General features: G+C 37.7%; 1 protein-coding gene across 2 annotated transcripts in view; it reads right to left on the bottom strand.

The window, feature by feature from the left end:
- LOC120420263 (neurogenic protein mastermind) overlaps positions 1–15,051 on the bottom strand; it is a 232,366-nt gene that overhangs the window by 166,214 nt on the left and 51,101 nt on the right. Inside the window, exon 1 of one of the 2 annotated variants that reach the window (XM_039583259.2) lies at positions 68–194. The exons of the other annotated variant lie outside the window; for it this stretch is intronic. The gene's annotated coding sequence lies outside the window, so the exon portion shown is untranslated. Of the gene's footprint in view, positions 1–67; positions 195–15,051 lie in introns of those variants that run through there. 2 annotated transcript variants of the gene reach the window in all.

The following is a 15,051-nucleotide window of genomic DNA, read 5'->3' as shown; positions in this document are numbered from 1 at the left end:
CATATTTTCAGTGTAGCATCGGAATTGAATAACACTCCTGAATTAATAAACATTTTCAATTACTTACAAACTGACACTGACATCTGTCATCAATCACCATCTGTCAAACCATTCACTTAATCATAAACAAACACACACACACTCTCAAAAAACCTGCCAGAGCAAAACAAAAACACACCGGAACTTGTTTGTCAACAAGGCGCCCGCGAACGGTTCAGCCTGCTGTGCTCCAGTAACTACCAACTCGCGCTCGCGCTCGCATCTGTCAAACGGTAACCGTCAAAACTCTTCCGAAAATCTTGAAGAAATCGCGTCGTATCGCGTCCGGCACTCTCACCGCGAGCAATCGCCATTATCGACTGACTCGAGCGGCCAGAGACGACCAACAAACGCCGCGACAAAACGACGAAGCAGAAGAAGAAAAGCACAACAAAACGACGTTTGACGTGAGCGAGAGAGCGTGCGCTCGAGGTGGTGTGAGTGAGAGCAAGCCGGAAAGTGTGTGAGTGTTGTGAAACGTTGTTGACGGTGGTACAGGGAAAAGACAGAGCGCGCGCGGCAAATCTTGTAAATTTGTACACAAAAACATCAGAACGTAGAAAGGAAGGAAGGGGGCTAGAAGACTGATGAAGAGGTGCGATTCAGCGAACGAAGGCAAGAAGGAGGGCGCGCGCGCGAGCCAGCTAGTCGAGGTTAGTTCCAGTTCAACGGATTCCTTCGCGTTGAATGACTGTGGAAGCGTGAAAGAGGGGCGCGGAAGCGCAGCGGAAAAACTGTTGAGTATCGATATCAATGAGCCGAAGTAGGCGCTGCTGGGCAAGGGTTGCTGGGTGAAGCTGTTGGAACTGTCAAATTCTGTCAAACTCTAAAATTTCTGTCAATTCTGTCACCAACTGTCAAAGAGGAATTCAAGTCCCGTTTAACAACCAAACTGAGTTGCTGAACGAAATCGTTCCGCAGCTTACGAAGATCATTTGACTGGCTGGCGAGCGGAGCTCGCTGGAACATGAAGCAGGAGAGTGTATTAAAAGGCATTTTGTTCGGAATCTTTTCACGCTCTCCGATTCCAGTTACTCCGACGGCGTCAAAGAAACTTTTGTTATGCGCGCAACCTGTGTCTGGCGGTGAGTGAGAGAACGCACCAAGCGTGCGAGCGAGACCGAGCAATAACAACCGGGCGGCGCTGGTGTTGGTGTGGCATGCTTGGATCGCACGCACACTAGAGAAGCGGGTGTGACCATCGGAAAGCACGTATCGTTACGCCGTCGCCAACTGCGACGACCTGAGCATAGCATGCTGGTTAGGGGAGTTGGACCAGTTGAGGGAAACTTTGACGTTTATGTTTGAGGGTTGCACTCTCAAAACAGAGCAAGTTCCGCTAGCTTCCTTGGAACTGACCAGCGCCACCTTCCCGGAACTAAACAGAGAGCGCTGGACGGAGAGGGAGCGCACCAAGGTCTCTAATCCGGGTTGCCCGTTGCTTATCTTATCGATTGCCTGCTCTCGGCGGAGTTCCGAGGAATTATCAGGTGTGCGTGAATTGTTATGATGGACTTTGCGTGGGAACATCTCGCGACTTGCTAATTGATGCCACTTAACGCATCGCCAGCCTACTATGACCCGCGTCTACTGGCCATCTAGAGCCGTTGTCTGTCAAACGTCTCATTGACCTCCAAATCGGCGTGTGTGGATCCCGCGATGGATAATCCACCGCCCGAAGGGCACCGGAAGTGGATCACATTCCACGACGACGACCACGGTATCATTTTCTCCTGACGAGTAGTTAAACTCTGCTGAAACGATGTCGTGTGCCAGCAGTTTGCCGTGATCGAAGGCAATAAAGGGAGTACACGAGAGGCAACAACAACGGCAAAAATCAACAATGTGAGGTCACCAGTGTTGCCGAACGGACCGTCTCCAGCGCTAGCGCTGGAAGCACGGCCTACTGCGCGAAGCTCACCGGCAACCAAGTCCGAGCAGCTGCTGCTGGATCTTGTCAACGCGAGCTTTTCCAGAAAACTTGTCAGAAACGCCAAAACCCCGCAACATCTGGCAACCCGATTCGAAAAGGTTGAATACGTGATTTCTCTCACTCTCCCTCTCTCGCGCTCTCTTTTGTTCAGCATGATGTTTTGGAACGCGGGCGGACTCTGAGCGAGAAACCTTTGGAGAGAACTTGGAGTGTAGGCAACAACAACAACAACACACAGGAAACCGGTAGCGGTGAGCGGCTAAATGCCACTTTCGGGGTATTTCACACACTGGTGTTGCAGAGGAGAAGAAGGAGGATTGAAGAACACAGGTCGAAAGCGCGCTGACGACGACAAATTGTGAATGAAGGACAGAGGACGATGGCGAAGAGAGGAACAAGTACCGGAGAATATGAAGCCGCATCATCATCGTCGTCGTCGGATGTTTGGTTTTAAATATGAAAGACGAACTTTCGAGGGCACCACTCGAAGACATGTTGTCAGATTCAGGGATTTTCTGGAGCAGATGAGCGTTGGGCGGAAGGAGCAATCAAGAAAGTTCGGGTTTTTGGCCAACTAGATCGGGGATTATGGTCGTTTTATTGCGATTTTGACAAGTAGGACTTGATTTTGTAAAGGGGCTAAATCCCACAAAACAAAAGACACGTGTTCACAGAAAAACCTGTCATCCGGTCAAACTGGTTCGCCAAATGGATCATAAATCTCAAAGCTAACGTCATGATTCGAAATCCGGACACTTAGTAGCATATCATTTTCGTTATAGCTGACAAAAAATCATGTAATAAGTTGGAAATGAAGAAATCTCATCAGGATGTAGTATTAACAGTCAGTTTTAAGACAATGCATGCAAAATATGGCTTTTCTAACAATTATTCATCAGAATTTGAAAATTAAAATGACTTGTTGTGCATCGAATCCCGGACACTGATAAAAGCTGATTCGAAATCCGGACACTTTTGCTTCGAATTCCGGACACTCATTTTTGCTAATGAATCGCACACATTTGGACTGAAATGTTAGTGAGTTTCATTCTTTAGGTCTCAAATAAGCTGTTAACATTAAAACAATCGATATTTTATATACAAATTTGCTAGAATTTAAGGAAATCGAAACCATAAATTTCTGCTTTGCCTTCCCGATGCTTCGAACGCCTATGAAATATTTCACGTGAAATGTTTCGTATTTTTGGTAATCTTATAATTTTATTTTATTTAATTGTTTTGACATTAACTACAGCGTTCAAACAAACTTTAAATGGAAGTTGATGTTAGAATTCATCAAATAACACAGTTTTGATATTTATAATGCGAACTTATATCCAAATAATTGATTAAACAAGATGAAGTGTCCGGGTTTCGAAGCGTCCGGGAATTCGAATCATGACGTTATTTTTAGAACAAAAAAACCCAATCAGATATAAAACTCTTCGCCCACCAATAAAAAAAAAAAACAAATCAGAACTCGGATTCTCGATGGCTTCATAATTTGCAATCAGGGCGAGTTATCACTTCTTCTTAGTTTGCGCTTTTTTTTTGTTCTGAAAGGCACAGAGCAAAACAAACAACCGGAATGATGGATCGATTAGAACACTTGCAAATTGGGTGGATAAACGTTGCGAAGCGATACGGACCACGGTCTGATGAAGAACACGGTAAAACTAAGGGAAGACAGGCTTTTGGAAGGCATGTTTGCAGGTTCGGTTAGCACTTGTTAGGTTTCTGGGAGATTTTGTGGGAATATTTGTTTGAAATTAGGAATACAATAACTTTAATTTGACTAATTTTGAAAACATTCTGACTAAAAAGTTGATTTTCGGAAAAGAAATTGTAACAACCTTCGCTCAATACAAAGCACACAGCGTTAAAAAATGTTGCCATGTAAGTGAGATTTGACCACACAGTGTTTTGACCTGATTTGTCATAAATGACACAGATTCGAACGAAAATATTATCGTTTGATGATAACATTGATAACAAAAATGATGGTTAGGGCCTTCAAATTTCAAAGTGGGTGTTTTGTTTTAAAAGATATTTGTATAGAAATTTTGATCAAAAACAAAATATAAAAATTTACACAAACAAACTCAAACCAAAAATTTAGAATTATATCGTTCTCTTATTTTGTGCAAAATACTTAACCATTTTGAATTTTCTACGATTTTATTTAATTTTGTATTTTTAATCTGGATGAAGCGTAAAAAAGCAATTCTGGATCTTAAGTTTTTCACAAAATTCACTGGTAATGAAAATGACCATTTTGACAGTATTAAGCATAAGCATAAGCATAGGTGCCCACCCGCAGTTGCTACTCCGTTATTGACCAGGACCTCCAGAAGTTACATCCACGAGCCGTGGAAGATGAGTGGGTGCTATCTTTCCTCGCTTCGCAACTTCTCAAAGGCCCCTATCATGCTGATCAATACCGGCGCCGGCCACGACCAGTGGTAGGGTCACGGGGAAGTGGATGGGAATGTTAGTCCGATACTTGAGTGATAGAGACCGCCCAATCGACTGCTTCTCCGACAAAGTATCACATGAGTTTTGAGGGGGTTAGTAGATGGGTATGAGGTCAGGATTCACAAGTGGCAGTGATGTGACCATGAGCATTTTGTTTATCGGTTGATTTTTTAAATCTTAGGCAGCCGGCTGCGGAAAGATAGATAATTGATTATTTAAAATGGTTTATTTTTATCGTACGCGTGCCAGCCGAACAGGACTGCGCTTCCACAGAAGCACTGCACTTATGAAGGCATTATTCAATTATTATGACCAATCACCCCATGCACACAAACAGCGACACAAAAGAGACGAAAATTATCCCGAAAAAACAGGACTGCGCGTCCCCAGAAGCACTGCACTTATGAAGGCATTATTCAATTATTATGACCAATCACCCCATGCACACAAACAGCGACACAAAAGAGACGAAAATTATCGCGAAAAAACAGAACTGCGCTTCCACAGAAGCACTGCACTTATGAAGGCATTATTCAATTATTATGACCAATCACCCCATGCACACAAACAGCGACACAAAAGAGACGAAAATTATCGCGAAAAAACAGAACTGCGCTTCCACAGAAGCACTGCACTTATGAAGGCATTATTCAATTATTATGACCAATCACCCCATGCACACAAACAGCGACACAAAAGAGACGAAAATTATCGCGAAAAAACAGAACTGCGCTTCCACAGAAGCACTGCACTTATCAAAATGACCATTTTGACAGTATTGGCCTCAAACTGGAGTGGCTGGTGCCCTCAGGGATGGTTTTTCTATTAAAAAATGTATTTCGGGATCTTTGTGCAAAGTTCTTTGTCATATTGGTCATGTGAAACATAAACACCTGTACCTTTTTAGATATGTTTTGGGGAAAAGGCATTCTTTTACTATAGTTGAGGGAGGTGTAAAATCTGGAATTGGAGATATAAGATTTATAAAAAAATGAGAAGTTTGGAAAAATCTAAAATATTGTCAAGCTTAATATATTCAGCTCTCATTGTCCAACTCGTCATATCTCGAAACTATTGGTTCGATTTCCAATGTCAAAAAATGTATCCTTCGTGAAGTTTTTTTTATATTTTTCAATTGAAATAATTTATTAATTTAGGATCAAAAGTACCTTTCCGACATGGCTAAATAATCATTTTTGACATTTTATAATGCTTGGCTCTAGAAGGCTTTTTTATATTCTTCCTTCTCTTGCCAAATTCATTGTAAGAATATTCATCAAAATGAACTAATGTTAAAGTCATAGTCATAGTCCAAAACTCTATTAGGTTATAAGAAAGACGAAATTGTGAACTGATTATTTACTAATAAAAAACATTTAATTGAAAAAAAGTTAAGGCACTTTTTTTCTTAAAGCCTTTTAAGCATTTTGTAGTTCTTTTTGCTCGAATATTTTAATAATTGGTTTGATTTTTTACTTAAGTACAGCCCCCTTCTATCGCCCTCCATCAGAGCCAGGGGACAAATTTGTTTTTGCCTGATATCTTTTGGATAATGCAGTAAGATTGAGTACAATTTTTTGCACAAAATACTTTAATCAAAAGATTCCTAATGTTTAAAATAGTTAAAACAGTTTTGAATGATTTTGTTCCATATTAACAAATTTAAATTACACATAATACGAAAATTTAAATTAAATACAATTTCGACCGTTTTAATTTTTTGTATATTTTTTATTTTTCTCAAACTTTGTGGATCAATTTGGTGTCTTCGGCAAAGGTATTGATGAGAAATGTTGAAAATAAATAAAAAAAAACAAGAATTTTTAACATTTTTCCATTTTTAGGGTACTAAAAAACCTCAACTTTTGAGTCTTTTTGAAGTATGGACAAAAATTTTGCCGCAAAGTTGTAATTTTTTGAAAAAATAGTTTGTGGGAAAAAATAGAAATTTTAGTCATTTTTCAACTTCAGTTCTTAATGTTAAATCGAATAAGCAATAAAAAAGATTTGACCTGAAGCTGGAATGAAATTTAAATAAATTTAATTTATTTATTTTTCAACAGTGCAATTCTATTGTCTTTCATATGTTTATAGGACCTAATAAAAAAAAAGTCTGGAATTCTCTTCGAACGTTTACCTAAATCAGATAAAATTTTCTCGCCTTAGAGATTTTTAGAGGTTTTGATCTGGGGAACAACTTTGTACAACATCGCAAAGCGCTGATCCCAAAAAGATACAGGTAAGTTTTTTGATCATGTTTTTAAATTTTGCCAAAAAACATCCTGTATCTTTTCCAGATCAATTCCTAGCCCTTTGCGATGTTATTGAAAGCTGTCCAAAAAGAAACCTAAAAATAGGACAATTTGTTTTGGGAAACCTTCTCTAAGATGACGTAAAAAGTTAAAATTCTCCATAGTAAATTGATTAAAGTTCCATACTAACTTCAGGTCAAAACTGAACCCACTAAATCTAAACCACACAAAATTGTATTTTTCACAAAATTGTTCTTTTACACACTCGTCTTTTAAAAATCTGCTAAAAGCAAAATTCCGTATATTGAAAATAAGTATACATTTAAAAATTTCGTATTAATCATGGAAATTTATGTATTTAATAAAATGTTGTTATTTCTTAATATGAGTTTTTAATTTACATTTTTTTATTGCTAATCATAAAAATTTGAGCCTATTTTTAACACGATGTTTTAATTAAAAATTAATTAAAATAAAATTTTACGTCCATATTGGAAATTATGAAAATTTCTTTTCCTATTTTCTAAAGTAAAAAAATAACTTCGGATGATTGAATTGAGCTTTTTTCGTTGTTTAACTTTGGAAAATTTCGAAAATAAAAATATATATTTAATATGTGATCCAAGATGGTATCCAATCCAATGGCCATTCTCTGATTAAGAATATTCGTTTAATAATGTGACAGGCGATCAAATTTGCAGAATTTGAAAATTAATTGTAGAGAATGAGAAAATTAAAATAAAATATTATTCCATTATTCGATCCTCCGACGTTTGTTTCGATAATTGAGACTGGACTGTCATTATTAAAAACAAAACACGTGTGGTTATAGCTTTTGCAGTTTAATGATAAACTCATAACATATTTTAAACAAAAACTATATTTTTGTAAAAGTCAATTGAAAACATTTGTTTGATTCACAATACCAATACAGTGAAACCTCGTTTTACGCGGAGGCGTTACGCTCTATATTTCGTCGATTCCTCTTAAACCGTAAAATATTTTTGAAAGCTTCCTAAAGCGTTTTGTAGATCTGAACAAAACCTACAAAATGCTTTTAAAAGATTGCAAAAATGTCGTAGTTCTACATAAATCGACAAATTAGTTAAACGTAATGCATAGCATTAAAGGGGGTTTCTCTGTATAGTATTGAATATTTGAAATTACATGATTTTTTTTGGAAAAAGTGTATTTGGTGAAATTCTGAGTTTTTAATACCAATATTGAATATTGAGCGAAAATGCATATAAATTTCGTGTTGTTTGAAACCCAATTTGCAATTTATACAAATCTGAGTCTGTATTTTAAAAATTACGCTGTTTTGATAAAATTGGTGACTTTCTTCGTACATTCTTGTGAAAATGTGAAAAATTCCCATTAAAATGCTTTTACAGTCAGTCATTATTATTAGGTTATGTTGGACATTAGAATGCCCTAGTGAAAAAATACAATGTTTTGGTCAAAAGCGTAAAGTGTCCCAAAGTAAAGACAAGAATTTAGTGTGAATAAAGGGTTAGGTTCCTTAACGTATTGGACATGTTGATAACGAATGTGTCTGAAGTACTGGAATGATGGACATTGTAGTATTCAATGATTGCGTCCTCAAATTTTGGATGTTAGGGGCAAGTGACATTGTCTTGAACATTAGGTCAAGGGTCCAAAAAACGAAGTTGACTTTATAGCTGTCGGCCACCATTGCTAGTACCAACCACTAGTGTCTTGTCTTTATCTACAAGGACTTCGCCGCCCTGGGCTCCTAAGTATATGAAAGTATGGCACGGAGCGACGGCGCCGAATACCCATATTTACACAAAGAATTTTAGAGTGCCCGCCGCGGGATTCGAACCGGCGACCTCTGGATTGTGAGTCCAGTGCGCGGTCCGATTGATCCACACGGGCGGGACAAGGGTCCAATAGATTTTTTATTTCAACATCTGATTTTTACCAATAAACAAAACCAAACAAAAGTCAAAACCGTCATCACACCTTAATCGCCAACAAATTTTCACCCCACTTAACAAACATACGAAGCCATTCGCACAAATGCCAAGGCGCGCGTGTGTTCCCAGACATCGACCAGCGGTGGCCGCGTGAATTGCTGAATAATAACAGAGCAACGCTGACGACTGCGACTTCAACTGGACTGTGTGTGCCTTGGCATCGGGCACCTCGTGCCATTGTCGAACCGGCGAGGTTCACATGTGATGCAAGTGCGCGCGAATCAACGCCGTCCAACCAACTTCAGTTTGCGGGCTCAAACTCAGACCTTCGATTCGAACTCGCTCTGGTGTGTCTGATGAACCTTTTTTCTGCTCTGAGTGTATATTTTCGCTTGCCTTTGCTATATTAAAAGCTCGTCGCATGTGGAATATTGATTTCCTTGCCGCCCTGCCCTGAATTGCTTCTTCTGCTGGCACTTCTCGTCTGGCAGGGGGCGCTCGACGGTTGGCTCATACGTTTTAAGCGATATGTGTATATTTGGTACTTTGTAGCGAGAGTTGGAAGAGTCTAGACTGGTTCGTGGAGTTTGCAGAAGTTGAGCAATTCGAACGACTTTGGGAAATGTTCTAGAAAACAAACTGAGCGAATCTGTGATCTAGAACAGAGACATCTGGTGGTGAGTAGACGAAAAACAGAAAAATGTCTTTTCGTAGGTTTTTCCAGAAGCAGAAGATTTCACAATCTCTCGTACTTGATGTAGTCTGATTATCTTCCACCTTGACATTTGACATTGGTTCAATCCACGCTATTAGTATTCAGAGTCATCTGGTGGAGAATAGCTGAATTATTAAGAGGTTCGAGTCCTTACTCAGTCAATCAGAGTCATCTGTTGGCAATTTCCAACAAATTTTCTAAATCCTGAACCAGTCTACGCCAATTCCACTGAGGGAAACGATTCCAATACCGGACACAAGAGGGAAGGTGAACAGGCCGCGGGGAGCGGCCACGGTTGGGGAAGTGACCAAATAGACGAGGATTATCGTCATCATCGTCGGCCGTTCGCCAATCTCTCCAGGGACCAACTCTCGAGGACGCGCGTTTTCGGATGTCAATTTGAACGTACATTTTTTGTTATTTGCAAAACCTGCCTCAAAAGACGTCCTTTCACCTTAAAGAGGAGGAGGTGGTTTGCTCTTACGCTGATTAGCATGAGGATGAAGTGGCATCTTTTGAAGAAGTTCTCTCTCTCTTCTTCTTGTTTGGTGTTGATGGTGGTGGTCAAAGTGAAATTGATATCGCTTGAAGGGGACGACGACAGGTACTCAGAGGTATGAGACGTCTTGTTCTGAAGTCCAGGGTCAAGTAGGTGGATATTGATGGTATTTAAACATCTGGAAGGATGAATGCAGCTCCAGGGGGGTGATGGTAATGTGTACGGCAATCATGCTGTCAGTTTTGTCAGTTATTTAAACTTTAAACTTGTGATTGACATTATTGTACTACACCCAAAATTCCGAGTCGAGAGAATCGTTCCCTCAAAATTTATTGAGGGCTCAGCGCAAAAATCGAGAGAAAAATGCTAACAACTCACACCACCATAACAAAGGGTACATTCGATAATTGAAACAATTAATCTCCAACAAGTGTCATACATCGCCATCTGACCACTCCTTGGTCACCAAGCTGTGGTGGCCGAGGCAGTTAAGTCATTGGGTTAGTATGTCAAAGGTCTCTGGTTCGATTCCCGTAGTCGACACTTTTGGTTTTTTGTTTTGACGGATGAACTTTTTTTGCAAATGAACCTCGAGAGAATAATTCTCTCGCCCATCTCGAGCTGTGTTCTCTGTGTCCGTAAATGGTACCACTATTCTCTCGTCTCGAGGCCATTATTCTCTCGGACTAGCGCTGTCCGGTTTTGGGTGTATGTTTTTGAGCTTTTTTAAATCTATTTTCATCTTTTCAAACTTCAAGTGATAGAAATGGAAATTTCAGATAATTCCGATAAATTTTCTTGTTTCTTGTTTCTTGTTTCTTGTTTCTTGTTTCTTGTTTCTTGTTTCTTGTTTCTTGTTTCTTGTTTCTTGTTTCTTGTTTCTTGTTTCTTGTTTCTTGTTTCTTGTTTCTTGTTTCTTGTTTCTTGTTTCTTGTTTCTTGTTTCTTGTTTCTTGTTTCTTGTTTCTTGTTTCTTGTTTCTTGTTTCTTGTTTCTTGTTTCTTGTTTCTTGTTTCTTGTTTCTTGTTTCTTGTTTCTTGTTTCTTGTTTCTTGTTTCTTGTTTCTTGTTTCTTGTTTCTTGTTTCTTGTTTCTTGTTTCTTGTTTCTTGTTTCTTGTTTCTTGTTTCTTGTTTCTTGTTTCTTGTTTCTTGTTTCTTGTTTCTTGTTTCTTGTTTCTTGTTTCTTGTTTCTTGTTTCTTGTTTCTTGTTTCTTGTTTCTTGTTTCTTGTTTCTTGTTTCTTGTTTCTTGTTTCTTGTTTCTTGTTTCTTGTTTCTTGTTTCTTGTTTCTTGTTTCTTGTTTCTTGTTTCTTGTTTCTTGTTTCTTGTTTCTTGTTTCTTGTTTCTTGTTTCTTGTTTCTTGTTTCTTGTTTCTTGTTTCTTGTTTCTTGTTTCTTGTTTCTTGTTTCTTGTTTCTTGTTTCTTGTTTCTTGTTTCTTGTTTCTTGTTTCTTGTTTCTTGTTTCTTGTTTCTTGTTTCTTGTTTCTTGTTTCTTGTTTCTTGTTTCTTGTTTCTTGTTTCTTGTTTCTTGTTTCTTGTTTCTTGTTTCTTGTTTTTAGTTTTTAGTTTTTAGTTTTTAGTTTTTAGTTTTTAGTTTTTAGTTTTTAGTTTTTAGTTTTTAGTTTTTAGTTTTTAGTTTTTAGTTTTTAGTTTTTAGTTTTTAGTTTTTAGTTTTTAGTTTTTAGTATTTAGTTTTTAGTTTTTAGTTTTTAGTTTTTAGTTTTTAGTTTTTAGTTTTTAGTTTTTAGTTTTTAGTTTTTAGTTTTTAGTTTTTAGTTTTTAGTTTTTAGTTTTTAGTTTTTAGTTTTTAGTTTTTAGTTTTTAGTTTTTAGTTTTTAGTTTTTAGTTTTTAGTTTTTAGTTTTTAGTTTTTAGTTTTTAGTTTTTAGTTTTTAGTTTTTAGTTTTTAGTTTTTAGTTTTTAGCAAGTAAATAATGGAATAAATTATGTTATACTTAAGTGCTTGTAGAGTATATTGGCTACGAACCTGAAAAGAGAAGAGTTTGAAAAAGATTAATAATTAATTTTTAAATTGATTAAAGATGTCAAAGATTTTTTAAGGACATAATATATGAAAATGATTTCTCAAATTATCAAGTAATTTCCACTCACAATCCCACAAATTAAGATGATTTCCTCAAATCAACACCCTCTTGCAACAAAGTAATTCACCACCATCTTTGCTGCACTCTGCTGCTGCAGCTCTCTAGGGCAAATTAAGCCTGAAAAGTGTTGCTGCAACGATAAGGTGGTGGAGGATGGTTGGTTGCAATTGCACATCACCAACCAACCAGTAAAACTCGCAACATCTGAGGGAAGCTTTGCTGCTGCACACGCAAAACTTGGAGTATTCGAAGTCCGTTTCGAGAGAGAGAGATGAGGGAAGATATAATTGCGCGAGATAACTCGGTTACAAATGAAATTAAATCGGCTATGAAAGTGAGCATGTAATTTATGAAGTGCCTGGTCCCACAGCACAGAGTTTGCTAGCGATTGGTTGAAGGAGAAGTGCAATTGCAATTGCTCTCGGAGTCAGTCTGAGGCGAGCAAAACGTATCTCGGATACTCGCCGTTGAGTTGAGAAGCTCAGCAATTTCGCGAGTGTGCTCAATTTAGAGCTCAAGCGATGTGTGTAAGCTATTGGGTTGTTGATCGATAGCTATTCAGCATAGGCTCGAGGGGTTTAGGAATAAATTGTTGCTGGTTATGGTTGAATCGAAGATTAATAAAAAAAACGAAAAAGTCTCGCAAGCAAAAATTTTACTCATCTCTTTAAAACTTTTTAACAAAAAAAAATCATGGGCAGAACACTACACTTTTTCCATTCTTTGGGAAAAAATATTCACTTTACAGATATACAGGGTGTTTGGTTCATGGATGCGGATACTTGCTGGTCCCCTAGAGGACCCCAAAACATGAAAAAAAGTCTTCTACGGCATGGTCGAATTCTCAACCTAAACCGAGTTAAGTAGAATTTACTGTTTTGAGGAGTTTCTACACTAAAATCGATTTATCTCATGATTGTGATCATAAAAAACTTCGCTTCTGATTTCATGCGAAAGCTGAGTAAATTTCACGATAAAAAATGATTTTTGAAATTTTTTAAACTTTACTTAAGTCTGCCTACAGAGCCTTTACTTTTTTTTCTTGCCCTGGTGTTGTTAGTTTTTTGCATTTATTTTGCGTAAATGGCAGGTAAATGGTTTGTTTTATGTATCAAAACGATGCTCCTAGATCCCCTCTACAAATCTCTCTAAATAACCATTTCCCGATTTCGTTTCCTAAAGCCGCTATTTTAATTTTATTGGTGAAAAAAATCGAAGCCAGAAAACCTGACATGGTATCTTAATAAATCAAACCGACGCCTGTCAGAGCATCGCGCAAAGCATACTTGATCGACGCGCGCGCGCGGCCGCGTGTTTGCTGGAAGGAGGGTGACAGTAAGAAAACAAACCACGTGTGCCCATTGCATTGTGGAAAAAAGTTCGTTTCAGAATTGTTACAATACCGGAGGTATTTTGTCTCGCGTTCTTTTTGCAAACGGTAAAAACAAAAATTAAGGGACGGCTATTTAAGGGAATGAAGGTGCTAGTTTTTAAAATGAGTAAAAATGCAATAAGTGCGGCATAGGGTCTCGTTGAAGGATTTCCACTGTTGTTCAGTGTGCGGATCGTTTGACCCACACAGGCGGTACAACAATAAATAATTAAGCTGATTAAATCAAACATTTAAAACAAGCCCATTGACAGGATACTTAACTTTTTTAGAGTTCTACTTTTTTTACATTACAAAAAGGATAAGTTGGATTGTTTAAATCCAAGATGTATCTAACTTATTTCTTGCGTACATAGGACAACAGCATACATTTCCATCAAGCACCAACGATAACGAAGCTTAACATTGCAATTCATTGCAAACTAGGGAAAAACTTTGAAAAGACTTCGCTGCTATGCTGAAGGATGCCATCCATGAAGAAAGTACTTCACGCGATCAAAATCATCATTCAAACTTTTTTGGTCGCTCTTGCCTCCGCGGAATAGGGCCGGTAATTGAAAATTACGTTTAGCGAAATCGGGAGTCAAAAGTTGACAAAACAAAGAAATTACAGTAATGTTATAAAATCATTGGTGTAGTTGCAAACAGGATTGCCACACACCCAGTCGGCCTCGGTCCGATCAGTGTCCCCGATCCCGCCCGAATTTCTTGAGACGAGAAATGTGCATCACTCCTTCTATCGAATGGGGAAGTAAAACGTCGGTCTCGGCCTCAGCTGTTGTACGGTCGATAGCTTATCCCACATGGAGAAAAAAGAGTTCCGTTAAGGTGTACAAGTTGTCTCGCTGGAATAAGTACACATAACACACGAAACCAAACCAAAACCTTGAAGTCGTTGATCGGCGGTTGGAATCGTAATCCAATGATCGTCAGTTCTTGCAACAGAGACCACAAAAGACCTGTGGGCAGTTAAAGTGGATAGTTTGTTTTTTTGTTAATCTCCTTAGAGTATTTTTTTTTGGGATGGAAAAAAGATAAAATGAGGTGGTTAATAATAAATTTAAAAAAAAATGATAACTTGTTTGCATATTCTGGGAGTTTCAGTAATTATAATTTAAAGGTTTCGTCGCTTGTGTGCTATCTTGTGACACGTCCTAACTTTTTACAGCAGACGTGTCTTAAGAAAGTACAAACTTACCAGTTCGTTTATTTTGTTAACACTCAAAAATTGTTATTACCTTCTTAAATATGGAAAAACTTTGTTTCCATTGTACATTTTGGCATTTTATTTCATACAAACTTAAAGGAAACATGCAAAAGGCACAATTTTGGTGCATTATTTTTGAATTAATAAACTTTTTTTTGAAATGATAAAATAAAAAAATAAAAACTAAAAAACTAAAGTTTAATGCTAAATAACGATACAAAAAATAAAATAAATGAACAATTTATACTATGTTGAAATAATTAAATACAACTCGAAACATTTAAGAAAGACAAGATGAGGATGCAAGGATCTTGTCTACGAGGGATTAACTAATCAAATGGATATCCGATGCAGCACAAAAAGTGAAGGAGAAGCTTGTTGGCACAGATACCGGTGCAAAAGTAAAGAGGAGATATGAATTCTGCATTCCGAACGAAAGTGGAAATTTTCAGCAATTTTTAACTGATAATTTATTATTTTATTATTTTAATTTTTACTA

Source organism: Culex pipiens, chromosome 2 (genome assembly GCF_016801865.2).
Source record: "Culex pipiens pallens isolate TS chromosome 2, TS_CPP_V2, whole genome shotgun sequence".
Lineage (NCBI taxonomy): Eukaryota > Metazoa > Arthropoda > Insecta > Diptera > Culicidae > Culex > Culex pipiens.
Note: the sequence above shows the minus strand (reverse complement) of the source record. Positions and strands in the feature narration are given on the sequence as shown.